Consider the following 15,321-nt stretch of genomic DNA (forward strand, 5'->3'; position numbering starts at 1 on the left):
GTAGCTAATCAGTCTCCAACTGAAATGAACTAATTTGTCAAAAAACAAAAACACATAGAGCTGAAGGTTGAGACCTGCTGTCTTTCTGATCTCTTTGTGCTTCCGTTTTCTTATTTGTAAAATGGAGCTAATGGCCCTTGATGGCATACAAACAGGGATGTTCTTAGGAAGCCCAAATGAGATAATGAATATAACATTTCTTGGAAAATTTGAATGGTTTCTGGTAATTTCTATGATATTGAGGTGACTTCTCAGACACTAGGAAATTGCTATACTTTAGCTATATAAAAAGAATCGAGAATATAAAATAAGTTCAAGGATCAATTTTAGCAAGAAAGTTGGACTGGGAAAAAAAATAAGACACTGGCTGGGTGCAGTGGCTCACAAGTGTAATCCCAGCACTCTGGGAGGCCGAGGCGGGCGGATCAGGAAGTCAGGAGATGAAGACCATCCTGGCTAACATGATGAAACCCCGACTCTACTAAAAATACAAAAAAAAATTAGCCAGCCATGGTGGTGGCGCCTGCAGTTCCAGCTACTTGGGAGGCTGAGGCAGGAGAATGGCGTGTACCAGGGAGGTGGAGCTTGCAGTGAGCCAAGATCGTGCCACTGCACTCCAGCCTGGGCGACAGAGCGAGGCCCTCAAAAAATAAAATAAAAAATAAAATAAAAATAAAAAGACACTATCCTTTCAAGATTAATTATTGATCCAAAAATTCTACCTAAAATTTAGGCAAATTTTTGCCTAATATTTAGTATCACGTCGTGCTAAATATAATGGTACCACATTCTTCTTAGTACTCAGAAAATACATATCCAGGTCATACTTATGAAAGATAATTCTGGGAGTGAGCATGTAGGACAAAAGGAAGGAAAGGAGGAAGATAGAACAAAATAGGAAGATGCACTGTAGAAGGGTTGGAGCAGGCTATTTACACCAGTCCATTTTGTATGTTATGGTATTTAATTATGAAAAAACTTATGAGGTGGCCAGGCACAGTGGCTCAACCTGTAATTCTAGCACTTTGGAAGGCCAAGGCGGGTGGATCACTTGAGGTCAGGAGTTCAAGACCAACATGGCCAACATGGTGAAACCCTGTCTGTACTAAAAATACAAAAAATTAGCCGGGCATGGTGGCACATGCCTGTAATCCCAGTTGCTTGGGAGGCTGAGGCAGGAGAATCACTTGAATCCAGGAGGCAGAGGTTGCCGTGAGCCAAAATCATGCCACTCTACTCCAGCTGGGACAACAGAGTGAGATTCCATCTCAAAACAAAACAAAACAAAAGAGAAAAGGGAAAAAATATGAGGTATTGTTTTACACATTTAGTAAAGTAGAAAGCAAAAGTTCATAAAAGTATATCAGTTGGACAATATTTCATTACCAGTGGCTAGCAGAACCAGAGTTTGAACCTGAATCACATTCCAAATTCATTTGTTTCTCCCTACTCCTCATTTCTGCCTTTAATTAGTGAGAAAGGGGAACACTGGGGGACTTAACCTTTTTTGAATCTCTTTAGTAAAATCAGACTCAGAACCCTAGAGCTTACAGGATCATTAGAAACCAGCTAGTCAAATATCCTACTCTAACAGATGAAAAAATGAGGAACAGAAAGGGAAGGTGCCTTGCCCAGGATGAGACAGTATTTTAATGGCAGAGCCAGACCTAGAAAAACCCAGATCTCCTGATTTATGGTCCATTACAAAAGTTTTGACTAGGAAACTGTTTTTTTAAAATAGTGTGTGATGCTATAAAGTCACACACTGGACACAGAAATATACATCTAAAAATTTCCCCAGATTAATGATTCCCCTGTGGGTTTTTGAGACAGGATTATACTGCAAAGTAGAGCTAAGTTAGTGGGTAGTTTCTGACTTAGGGTTCAGCAAGAGAGGTGGTATGAGAACTGAGCTGGTTGGAATTACAAGCAGCCTCAGTTGTATAAACGAGTCAGAATTATTTTTTCTTTTAACTTTTATTTTAGGTTCAGGGTATATGTGCAGGTTTCTTCTATAGGTAAACTCATTTCATGGGAGTTTGTTGTACAGATTATCTTGTCACCCAGCCTGGTACCCAATAGTTATTTTTTTCTGATCCCCTCCCTCTTCCCACCCTAAATTATGCCCCAGTGTGTGTTTTTCCCCTCCAAGTGTCCATGTGTTCTCATCATTTAGCCCCCAGTTAGAAGTGAGAACATGGGGTATTTGGTTTCCTGTTTGTTCCTGCATTAGTTGCTAAGGATGATGGCCTCCAACTACATCCACGTTCCTGCAAAGAACATGATCTCATTCTTTTTTACGGCTGCATAGTATTCCATGATGTATATGTATCACATTTTCTTTATCCAGTCTACCATTGATGGGCATTTAGGTTGATTCCATGTCTTTGCTATTGTGAACAATGCTGCAATGAACATACAAGTGCATGTGTCTTTATGGTATAATGGTTTATATTCCTTTGGGTATATGCCCAGTAATGGGATTACTGATCAAATGGTAGTTCTATTTTTAGCTCTTTGAAGAATTACCACACTGTTTTCCACAATGATTGAACTAATTTACATTCCCACCAATGGTGTATAAGCATTCTAGAAAAAGTGTTCCCGAATAAGCATTCCCTTTTCTCTGCAACCTCCATAACATGTTATTTTTTGGCTAGTCAGGGTTCTTTTTTTTCCTTCAAATTTTATTTTAAGTTCTGGGGTACATGTGCGGGATGTGCAAGTTTGTTACATTGGTAAACGTGTGCCATGGTGGTTTGCTGCGCAGATCAACCCATTACCTACGTATTAAGCCCAGCATCTATTAGCTATTCTTCCTGATGCTCTCCCTACCCCCACACCAATAGGCCCCAGTGTCTGTTGTTCCCCTACATGTGTCTGTTTTCTCATTATTCAGCTCCGACTTACAAGTGAGAATGTTTGGTTTTTGGTTTTCCATTCCTGCAGGAGTTTGCTGGGGATGATGGCTTCCAGCTCTGCCCTTGTCCCTGCAAAGGACATGAATAGCTGCATAGTATTCCATGGTGTATATGTACCACATTTTTTTTAGTCCAGTCTATTATTGATGGGCATTTGGATTGATTCCAAGTCTTTGCTATTGTGAATAGTGCTGCAGTGAACATATGCGTGCATGTATCTCTATGACAGAATGATTTATATTCTTTTGGGTATATACCCAGTAATGGGATTGCTGGGTCAAATGGCATTTCTGCTTCTAGAGCTTCGAGGAATTTCCACGCTGTCTTTCCACAATGGTTGAACTAATTTACAGTCCCACCAACAAGGTAAAAGTGTTCCTTTTTCTCTACAACTATATTAGTCCATTTTCAAGCTGCTGATAAAGAGACACCCAAGACTGGGCAATTTACAAAAGAAAGAGGTTTAATTGTACTTACAGTTCCACGTGGCTGAGAAAGCCTCACAATCATGGCAGAAGGTGAGGAAAAGCAAGTCACATCTTACATGGATGGCAGCAGGCAAAGAGAGAGAACTTGTGCAGGGGAACTCCTCTTTTTAAAACCATCTCATCTTATGAGACTCATTCACCATCAAGAGAACAGCACAGGAAAGCCCCACCCCCATGGTTCAACCACTGGCTCCCTCCCACAACATGTGGAAATTCAAGATGAGATTTAGGTGGGAACACAGCCAATCCATATCAGCAACCTTGCCAGCATATGTTGTTTCTTGATTTTTTTTTTTTTTTTTTTTTTTTTAGACCTGCTTTGTCTTCAGACTGGAGTGCAGTGGCGCGATCTTGGCTAGCTGCAACCTTGGCTAGCTGCAACCTCAGCTCGCTGCAACCTTTGCCTTCTGGGTTCAAGCAATTCCCCTGCCTCAGTCTCTAGAGCAGCTGGGACTATAGACACACACCACCATGCCTGGCTAATTTTTTGTATTTTAGTGGAGATGGGGTTTCACCATGTTGGCCAGGCTGGTCTCGAACTCCTGACCTCGTGATCTGCCCACCTCAGCCTCCCAAAGTTCTGGGATTACAGGCATGAGCCACCACGCCCGGCCTGTTTCTTGATTTTTTAAATCATCATTCTGACTGGCATGAGATGGTATCTCACTGTTGTTTTGATTTGCATAAGTGATGTTGAGTTTTTTTTCATGTTTGTTGGCCACATTAATGTCTTCTTTTGAAAAGTGTCTGTTCATGTCCTTTGCCCACTGTTGAATGGCGTTGTTTGGTTTTTTTTTCTTGTGTTTAAGTTCCTTGTAGACCGGATATGACCTTTGTCGGATAAATGGATTTCAAAAATGTTCTTCCATTCTGTAGATTGTCTGTTCACTCTGATGATGGCTTCTTTTGCTGTGCAGAAGCTCTTTACCTTAATTAGGTCCTATTTGTCAATTTTTGCTTTTGTTGCAATTGCTTTTGGAATTTCAAGATTCCATCATGAAATCTTGCCCATGCCTATGTCCTGAATGATACTGTCTAGATTTTCTCCTAGGGTTTTAATGTTGGTTTAAGAATGTAATCCATCTTTAATTAATTTTTGTATAAGATATAAGGAAGGTGTCCAGTTTCAATTTGCTGATCAAGATTCTTAAGGGAGTTACAGAATAGACTACCTGGTGTGTTGAAAGGGACCCTGGGTTGAGAGCTAGGAGATATGATTCTCATGCTTGATTGCCCTTGACTACCTGTATGACCTTAGCCCTCATTTCATTTTTCTGTGCCACAGCCCCTATTACTATTCACTTTGTAAAGTAATCCTAGATAGTAACTGATCTATGCACTGTTTTCCAGGCTACTTGTATTATCTAGAAAATTAATTAATGCACTGAAGCAAACACCCTATGTTTTATCACCACCACTACTTTCTAAAGTGTACACAAACACACACACGCACACACAAAATAATGTGAAAGAATATTTACCTGTTTCAGACAGGTATACTTATAATGCAAATGTGCATTTTGGATGTGCTAACATTTTTTATTATGAGAGATACACTAACAGATCTCATACGTGCTAAAGTGACTTTCCAAACAAGCTAGTAATAACAAAAATGATAAGAATGAGCTACAGTGTATTTCATGCTTTATCTCATTTCCTTCACAATAATCCTACAAGCTGAGTAGCTTACATTTTAGAAAACCAAGGCTGAGAGAGGTTATGTGTCTTGATGAATATCACACAGAGTGGAGACTAGGTTTGATCTTAACTATCAGCAAATATGCAAAACACTATGTGCATTTCCCCTCAGCATCACCTACCTAAGAGCTTGTTAGAAATGTAAATTACTAGGCCGTGTACAGTGGCTCACTACTATAATCCCAGCACTTTGGGAGACCAAGGTGGGTGGATCACCTGAGATCAGGAGTTTGAGAACAGCCTGACTAATAGGGTGAAACTCCGTCTCTACTAAAAATACAAAATTAGCCGGGCATGGTGGTGCATGCCTGTAATCCCAGCTACTTGGGAGGCTGAGACAGGAGAATTGCTTGAACCTGGGAGATGGAGGTTACAGTGAGCCAAGATCGTGCTATTGCTCTGTCTCAAAAAACAAAAGAAAGGAAGGAAGGAAGGAAGGAAGGAAGGAAGGAAGGAAGGAAGGAAGGAGGGAGGGAGGGAGGGAGGGAGAGAGGGAGGGAGGAAGGGAGGAAGGAAGGAGAGAGAGAAAGAAAGGAGAGAAAGAAAGAGACAGAAAGACAGAAAAAGACAAAGAAGAAAGAAAAGAAAGAGAAAGAAGAAGAAAGAAAAGAAAGAGAAAGAAAGAAAAAGAAAGAAAGAAAGAAAGAAAGAAAGAAAGAAAGAGAAAGAAAGAAAGAAAGAAAAGAAAGAAAAGAAAGAAAGAAAGAAAGAAAGAAAAGAAAAGAAAATTACTGGCCTTTTCATGGCTTTCTTAATCAGAATCTCTGCTCAGAGACTTGCATTCTGTGTTTTAAGAAGCCTTCTAGGTCATTCTGATTTGAGAGATGCTATGCCATAGTGATTGTGGCATGAATATAATCATTTGTTAAATTCTGTAAAGAAGGGAACTGAATGAATAGGCTAGTCTGAAAGGAAACTTGAGGAAAAAACTAAATCAAAGATTTCTATGATTGTGAGCCCAGGGTATGATGATGTGTGCAATAACAGATTCCAGAAACTCATTTTTAAAATTAATATTTAACTTTTTTTTTTTTTTTCTTGAGACGGAGTCTCGCTCTGTCGCCCAGGCTGGAGTGCAGTGGCTGGATCTCAGCTCACTGCAAGCTCCGCCTCCCGGGTTTACGCCATTCTCCTGCCTCAGCCTCCCGAGTAGCTGGGACTACAGGCGCCCGCCACCTCGCCCGGCTAATTTTTTTGTATTTTTTAGTAGAGACAGGGTTTCACTGGGTTAGCCAGGATGATCTCGATAACTTTTTATTTTAAATAAGTATAGATGTATAGGTAGATGCAAAGATAGTATAGACAAGTCTCATGTATCCCTCACTCAATTATTCCAACAGTTGCATCTCACATAACTATAGTAAAATGTGAAAACCAGAAAATTGACATTGATACAATGTGTATATATAGTTCTATGTCATATTTATTGCAAGTATAGCTGTATGTAACCATCTATGCAGTTAAGATACCAAACTATTCTATCTTACAAAGATCTCAAGTTGCCCCTTAATAATCAAACCTACTCCCCAACAACACACACACCTGGCAACCACTACTTTCTTCTCTAACCCCTGGCAATCACTACTCTGTTCTTCATCTCTATAATTTTGTCATTTAGAGGACGTTATACAAATGAAATCACACTGCATGTGACCTTTTGAAAATGGCTTTTTTTTCCACTCAGTGTAAGTCCCCTAAGTCACTCTGTTTATCAATTGTTCATTTTTTTTTTTTACTGCTTAGTAATATTCCATGGTATAAATATGTCATCCTTTGTTTAATCATTTACCCATTGAAAAAAACTTGGAGTGCTTCCAATTTTTGGCTATTGCTAATAAGGCTGTTATGAACATTCATACACAGGCTTTGAATATGAACATAATTTTCCATTTTGGGGAGACAAAAGACCAGAAGTATAAGCGGTGTGTTTTATGTTAAGTGTATGTTTGGTTTTTGTTAAGAAACCGACAAATGTAATCCCAGCCCTTTGGGAGGCCGAGGTGGGCAGATCCCAAGGTCAGGAGATCGACACCATCCTGGCTAACACGGTGAAACCCCGTCTCTCTAAAAATACAAAAAATTAGCTGAGCATGGTGGCGGGCACCTGTAGTCCCAGCTACTCAGGAAGCTAAGGAAGGAGAATGGCGTGAACCCAGGAGGCGGAGCTTGAAGTGAGCCGAGATCGAGCCACTGCACTCCCGCCTGGGCGACAGAGTGAGACTCCATCTCAAAAAAGAAAGAGAAAAGAAAGAAAAGAAACTGACAAATGTTTTGTCAAAGTAGTTGTGCCACTTTATGTTCCCACCAGCCATATATGAGAGATCATTTTCTCTGCATCCTCACCAGCACTTGGTATTGTCATTGTTTTATTCTAGCTCTCCTTATAGGTGTGTAGTAATATCTCATGATGTTCTTGGTTTGCATTTTCTTAATAGCAAGTGAATTCATGTCCTTTGTAGGGACGTGGATGAAGCTGGAAACCATCATTCTCAGGAAACTAACACAAGAACAGAAAACCAAACACCGCATGTTCTCACTCATACGTGGGAGTTGAGCAATGAGAACACATGGACACAGGGAGGGGAACATCACACACCGGGGCCTGCTGGGGGTGGGGGGGCTAGGGGAGGAATAGCATTAGGAGAAATACCTAATGTAGATGACCAGTTGATGGGTGTACCAAACCACCATGGGACATGCATACCTATGTAACAAACCTGCATGTTCTGCACATGTATCCCAGAACTTAAAGTATAATAAAAAATAAAAATAAATAAAAATAATGCTTATTTGCCATCTGAATATCCTTTTTGGTGAAATATATTGTCTTCTATTCATGTCTTTTGCCCATTTTCTAACTGGATTGTTTTCTTCTGTTGAGTATTGAGTGTTCTTTATCTATTCTAGATACAAGCCCTTTGTTGGATATGTATTTTGCAAAAGTTTGTCATCGTCTTAATAGGGTCTTTTCCAGAGCAAAATGTTTTATTTTGATGAAATCCAACTTATCAATTTGTCTTTTTAAGGACAATGATTTTGGTGTCATGTCTAAGAACTCTTCACCAAGCTCTAGGTCCCACATATTTTCTCCTATATTATCTTATACAAGTGGATCTCACTTTTGCCCAGGCTGGAGAGCAATAGCATGATCATAGCTCATTGCTGCTTTGAGCTTCTGGGCTCAAGTGATCCTCCTGTTCAGCCTACCAAGTAGCTAGGTCAAATTATATAATTTATAATTTTTATTATAATCTCCCAGGTGCATGTCACCGCACTTGCCTAATTTTAAAAATTTATGTTTTGTAGAGACAGGGTCTTGCTCTGTTGCCCAGGCTGGCCTTGAACTCCTAACCTCAAATGACCCTCCTGCCCTGGCCTCCCAGAGTGCTGGAATTACAGGCATGAAAGTTTTCTTCCTTAATGACATTATTATTACAACCAATAAAATTTACTATAATTATATCAACATCATATAATACTGTCCTAGTTCATATTCAGCTTTCCCTCATCATCTCAAAAATATTTTTTCACAGTTCCTTTCTTTAAATTAGGATCCAAGTAGATGCTACTCATTGCATTTGATAGTTCGATGTTTACAGTATCTTTTAAATTGTCCCATCGCCCTGCCTTCTTTCACACCGTGATCTTCAAAGAGTGGCATAAAAGCTCAGTGATCAGATGAGATCGGGTGCGTTCAGGGTGTTATGGCCATGGACAAGGCACGGTTATCAAGTGAATTACGAGCCAAAGCTTGGGACAGACATGATTGAGAAAGTTAAAATGAAGCTAGCAGTGAAAGTCAGAGGAATTGAACTCCATCTAATGGATACTTACTAACTGATCACTTACTTCACACAGGGCACTGTTGGCAGTGCCTTGTGTGAAATAAGTACAGAAAGAACAAAGTAACAGTACAAAAGCACTATTAGTCATTTTGGAGAATCCAAAGATTAGTAAAGAATTACCTCCTCTTGGCCGGGTGCAGTGGCTCAGGCTTATACTCCCATTACTTTGGGAGACCAAAGTGGGCGGCTCACCTGAGGTCAGAAGTTCGAGACCAGCCTAGCCAACATGGTGAAACCACGTCTCTACTAAAAATGCAAACATTAGTTGGGAGTTGTGGCACATGCCTGTCATCCCAGCTATTTGGGAGGCTGAGGCAGTGAGCCAAGATCATGCCACTGCACTCCAGCCTGGGCGGCAGAGTAAGAGAGACTCTGTCTCAAAACAAAACAAACAAACAAAAAAATACCTCCTCTCAAGGAGAAAACATGACGCTTTGAAAAAGTTACAAAATCATTGTAGAAAGGATCAGGAGAGATCTCTTGGGTGAAAAGGACCAGGATTTGAGCTGTGCCTTGAAAAACAGTTTATTTGTTTATTATCTGTTTGTTTATTTATTTATGTTTTTTTTTTTTTTTTTTTTTTTTTTTTTTTGAGACGGAGTCTCGCTCTGTCGCCCGGGCTGGAGTGCAGTGGCGCGATCTCGGCTCACTGCAAGCTCCACCTCCCGGGTTTACGCCATTCTCCTGTCTCAGCCTCCCGAGTAGCTGGGACCACAGGCGCCCGCCACCTCGCCCGGCTAGTTTTTTGTATTTTTTAGTAGAGACGGGGTTTCACCGTGTTCGCCAGGATGGTCTCGATCTCCTGACCTCGTGATCCGCCCGTCTCGGCCTCCCAAAGTGCTGGGATTACAGGCTTGAGCCACCGCGCCCGGCTATTATCTGTTTATTTATTGTTGGATTATTATTATTGTTGGATGCTGACAAATTATATAATTTCTGTGTTTATGAGCTACAAAGTGATGCTATAGGTACACAGTGTGAAATGGCTGAATCATGTTAATTAATATATTTATCACCTCAAATACTTACCATTTATTCCTCCTGTCTAACTGAAAAATTGTGCTTTTTCACCATCATCTCCCCATACCCTTCACTCTCTCTCCTCTGGTAACCACCATTCTACTCACTGCTTCTATGTGTTCATTGTTTGAGATTCCACGTATAGTGAAAATGTGAGGTATTTGTCTTTCTAGCCTCGCTTATTTCACTTAATTTAATGCCTTCCAGATTTATCCCTGTTGTCAAAAATGACAGGGTTTTCCTCTTTGTAAAGACTGAATAGTATTCCATTGTGTGCGCATATATCTGTATCTAGATAGATATCACATTTTCTTTATGCACTCATTGAGTGATGGACACTTGGTTACATAACTTGGCCATTACCTTCACTGAACTCTGATTTAGTACTGGGGATGCAAGACAAGTAGATGAGACACGTTACTTAGGTTAATAAAGTATATAATCTCTGACTCTGAGAACTTTTTTCTGTCTTAAATTAAGTCAGGCTTTATTCTGAGACTGACCAATGTAGCAGCTTCCTAGGGATGCTGTAACAAAGTATGAAAAACTGGGTAGTTTAAAACAACAGGAATTCAGTTTTGAACAGTTCTGGAGGCTAGAAGTGTGAAATCATGGTGTTGGCAAGGCTGTGTACTATCTGATGGATCTGGGGGAGAATACTCCCTTGTCTCTTCCTAGCTCTTGGGGTTGCTGGCAATCCTTGGCTTATAGACTGCAATCCCTGCCTCCGTCATCGCATGGCCATCTTCTCCCTGCTTCCCTCACCTCTTCCTATAAGGATCCCAGTTATACAGAATTAAGGGCCCAGTCTGCTTGGGAATGACCTCATCTTTTATTTTTTTTGAGATGGAGTCTCACTCTTTCGCCCAGGCTCGGCTCACTGCAACCTCCATCTTCCAGGTTCAAGCGATTCTCCTGCCTCAGCCTCCTGAGCAGCTGGGATTATAGGCATGCACCACCACACCTGGCTAATTTTTGTATTTTTAGAAGAGACGGGGTTTCACCATGTTGGTCAGGCTGACCTCGAACTCCTGACCTTGTGATCCACCCGCTTCAGCCTCCCAAAGTGCTGGGATTATAAGCATGAGCCACAGTGCCCGGCCAGGGAACGACCTCATCTTAATCAGATCTGCAAGGACCTTATTTCCAAATAAGGTGCACATTCTGAAGTACTGATCATTAGGACTTCAACACTTTAGCTCATCTCTTGGGAGAAACGCAATTCAACCTGTAACAAACTGTGAATGTAAAGTCATTCACCTCTATCCAAGTGTGCGTTGGGCTTAGCTCACTTAGGACTATTGATGGCTTTGTGTCAAAATCAATTTTCTCAACCTATGTTGAACTATACAATCTCTGGGGGAACATGGGATGCCATGACTCTGTGACGAGATTGATAGAGACAGTATTTAGTCCCTGAGTTTCTGTGACCAGTGTGTTATTCTCTTAATATTTATTATTAATAAATGTAATATTATTTAAACATAAAAATATAGTTTTCATACATGGTATTATGATGGGCCCATCTTATGTTGTACAAACATAAGCTGAAGCTTTGAAGAGCAATCTTTCAGATTTTCATTGAATTATAAATTTGTACATCTGTTTAGTAAGAGAGAACTTATTACTAGTTACAGGTTTCTTGGCAACTGAGCTATTTTTACCTAGAGACTAAAGAGGAGGTGAGGGGTATTTAAATGACAGAGTCCTAGCTGTTTGGAATTATGAGTCCGTGTCCTTGTTTAATGTCTTCCTGGACAGCTGCCTCCTGCTGTAACAGCTCTGGAGCTCTACTTTTAACCCACCAGATGCTTTCTGAATGCCTGATATGCAAGGCCTGCGGAAGCTGTTGGGCAACCTGTGCCTTGTGTATATAAGATGCTCAATAAATGTTTATCAGCCCAGGAGAGTTGCCTCATGCCTGTAATCCCAGCACTTTGGGAGGCCAGGGCAGGCAGATCATTTAAGGTCAGGAGTTCGACACCAGCCTGACCAAAATGGTGAAACCCTGTTTCCACTAAAAAATACAAAAATTAGCCGAGTGAGATGGCACGTGCCTGTAATCCTAGAGAGGCTGAGGCAGGAGAATCACTTGAACCTGGGAGGCGTAAGTTGCAGTGAGCCAAGATGGCACCACTGCACTCCAGCCTGGGCAGCAGAACGAGACTCTTTCTGTAAGTAAATAAATAAATAAATAAATAAGTGTTTATCAAATAAGAGAATGCTTTGGAGAGGCAGGGGTGACTCTTTCCTTGAGGGCTCTGTAAAAGGAAAATAAATCACCAAGCCAAGGGAAAAGTCAAGCTGAGAACTGCATTAGGCAATGCCTCCCATTTCATTCCTAAATAAAATACGCTACAAAGAAGCTATATACCTCCCTCACAATTTGCCCACAAGGAAATTCCTTGTGAACAAAGGACAGACAAAACTCAAAGTCATTCCTCTGAGGTTCACCTGAGACAAACGCATATCTGATGGCTTCCTTTGCCCCGTTTATGTAGAAATGCAGATTCACTGAGCCAGACTGAATTGTGTATTCAGTGGAAGGCTGATCAAGGACTCAAAAGAATGCAACCTTTTGTCTTTTATCTACTTCTGACCTGGAAGCCCTACTTCCAGGTCCTGCCTTATAGGACTGAACCAATGTATATTTACACATAATAATTGATGTCTCATGTCTCTCTGAAACTGTACCCTGACCACCTTGGGCACCTATCCTAAGGACCTCCTGAGGCTGTGTCACGGGCTGTCCTTCACAGTGGCAAAATAAACTTTCTAAATTGACTGAGACTTGTCTCAGATATTTTGGATTCACAACTCTGTGCAGTTTATTTCAGTTATTTTCCACAAACAAGGACTGAGTACCACCTTTGGTAGGGCACCATGGGCCTGGATTCCACTTTGGCTCAGTCAGGTAATCCTTTGATGGTGTTACCTCTGTAGTTATCTCAGCCTTTTTAATACTCAGTTTCTTAGTTGGTAAAATTGTAAAATAATACCCATCCAGCAAGTGTGTTGTGGAAATCACATGGTACAGGTCCTGAGGTTTGAGTCGTATTTGGGAAATGAGGGTAGAGATTTATTTTTTTGTTATTTATTTATTTATTTTTTTGAGGAGTCTCACTCTGTCTCTCAGGTTGGAGTGCAGTAGTATGATCTGGGGTCACTGCAACCTCCACCTCCTGGGTTCAAGCGATTCTCCTGCCTCAGCCTCCTGAGTAGCTGGGACTACAGGCGCACACCCCTATGTCCCACTAACTTTTGTATTTTTAGTAGAGACAGGGTTTTGCCATGTTGACCAGGCTGGTCTCGAACCCCTGACCTCAGGAGATCTGCCCGCCTCAGCCTCCCAAAGTGCTGGGATTACAGGCGTGAGCCACCGCACCCGGCCACAGTAGAGATATTCTTGCTTGGACTCTTTTCCGTTTTGTTTTTTCTTCTTTCCTTGCTTTCACACAGTCGCCCAAAAACTATAAGGCCCTAAAAAGGTATTTATGTTTAAAGAGGTGAGAGTTTCATTCTATTATCATCAGCTCAAAGTGATGAGATACCCCACTGTCCTGGCTCCTAGATTTCTGCCCTCAAGAAAATGACACACACTTGAGAAGGCTAGATAAACTTCATCATTATTATCATCATCACAGTCTTATAATTACAAAGTGGCATGACTCTTATCAGTAATAATTATAGCTAAGCTTTATTCAATGATGATGATGATCCAGGCATTGTGCTAAAAACATTTTATTTAGAGCTTATTTAAGCATCATTATAACCCTTTGAGTTAGGAACTTTTCTTTTCTACCCACGTGGAAGAAGCAATAAAATATAGCAGTTAAATCCTAGACATAGTGGTTAGTCACTAGAACTGAACTTGCTGGGTTTAAGTCCTTGCTGCATTGTGTACTAGTTGCGTCATTTGGGGCATATTATTAAATCACTCTGTGTTCTATTATTTTCAATAAGATGGGGTGGTGATTATCATAAGATTACCCATTTCATAGGAATATTATGAAGATTAAATAAATTGAAAGGGTATAGGGCTTTGAACACATTTCACAGAGTAAGAACTCAACAAATGTCTCCTCTTTTATCTCCATCTTTTAGATAGCTCGGGGGAGTTAGCTGACTAGATTTAGGTTATGCAATCTTTAAACAGAGAGACTGAGATTTAACCGTAGGCAATTCAGTTCTGCAGCTTGCGTTCAAAACCTCTATACTCTACATTTAAATAGAGTTTAATCACTAAACCCATCAACTATAGGAGACCTGGCACAATATCATCTAAATCTAAGGGGATGGATGGCACACTTGATAGGGGCTCACAGGACATCTCTATGGGATGGAGAGAAAGTGAAATACAACTCTGGAGATTTCCAAGACACTCTTCAAACAGGGTGGAGATACACTGATTTAAAGCCCTTCAAATCCTAGGGATTGAATTGCAGAAAAGGTCAAGAGCAGGGATATGGGAATCTCTCATTTTCCTTTTGAAGCCTGGGCTCAGCTGGAGTTTTAAAGGAAAGAAAAAAATGACGCTTTGTCTTCTCTTTTCTCTTGGGTTTGGTGGACTGGACCCGAGGACAGTTTGTTCTGAGTGTGGGTTGGGAGTAGAAGTTAGACACCCAGGGCGGTTTAAGTTGCTAAACTGAATGTGGAATCTATCTCTCTGTCAGAGACAGCCAGTGGATGGGCTGCCCTGCCTGGGTAATTAGCCAGATTGTTGAAATAAAAAGCTACGTCAAGCAGCAATTCATATAATCCCAACCCAGATACTCACCTCCCAGGTATCTCTCAAATGGATATAGCAACAGCTGTGACTGAGTTTTGATACTGAAGTTTGATGATAAATAAAAACACTGACCCCACATTTTATAAGAACACACTCACACTTTTTTCCTCTTTGTTATTTTTCATTACGTGCATAGGCTTGAGCCAAGCTTTTCTGGCCTTCAAGAGTGTTTCTTGTTTTGCTTTTCTTTTTTTCTTTCCGCCCCTCCTCCCCCAAACCTGGCACTCTGAGTATTGCATGACAGAGTTGATTCAGAAGCAATCTCCAAGCCTTCTACTTGTGGGGCCTCACCAGGCCTAAATGAAAACAATCATGGCAAGCCCTGGGGGAAGCCTAAAGTTTGGGAACAAGCTTTGTAATGAGGGCAGGCCTCCAGGGAGCCTCCTCTTTGTCATAAGGAGCTTTGGGTACTCAATTAGGTGTCCCAGAATGCCATTTTCCCTGCTAAACCTCCAGAAAGCTATAGGTGCTACATATGGCTCCTTGATTCTTTTTTTTTTTTTTTTTAATTCAGAGCTTTATTTTTATTCCAAAAATGAAGACAGTGAGATATCTTTAAG

This window comes from Papio anubis, chromosome 8 (assembly GCF_008728515.1).
Source record: "Papio anubis isolate 15944 chromosome 8, Panubis1.0, whole genome shotgun sequence".
Taxonomy (NCBI): domain Eukaryota; kingdom Metazoa; phylum Chordata; class Mammalia; order Primates; family Cercopithecidae; genus Papio; species Papio anubis.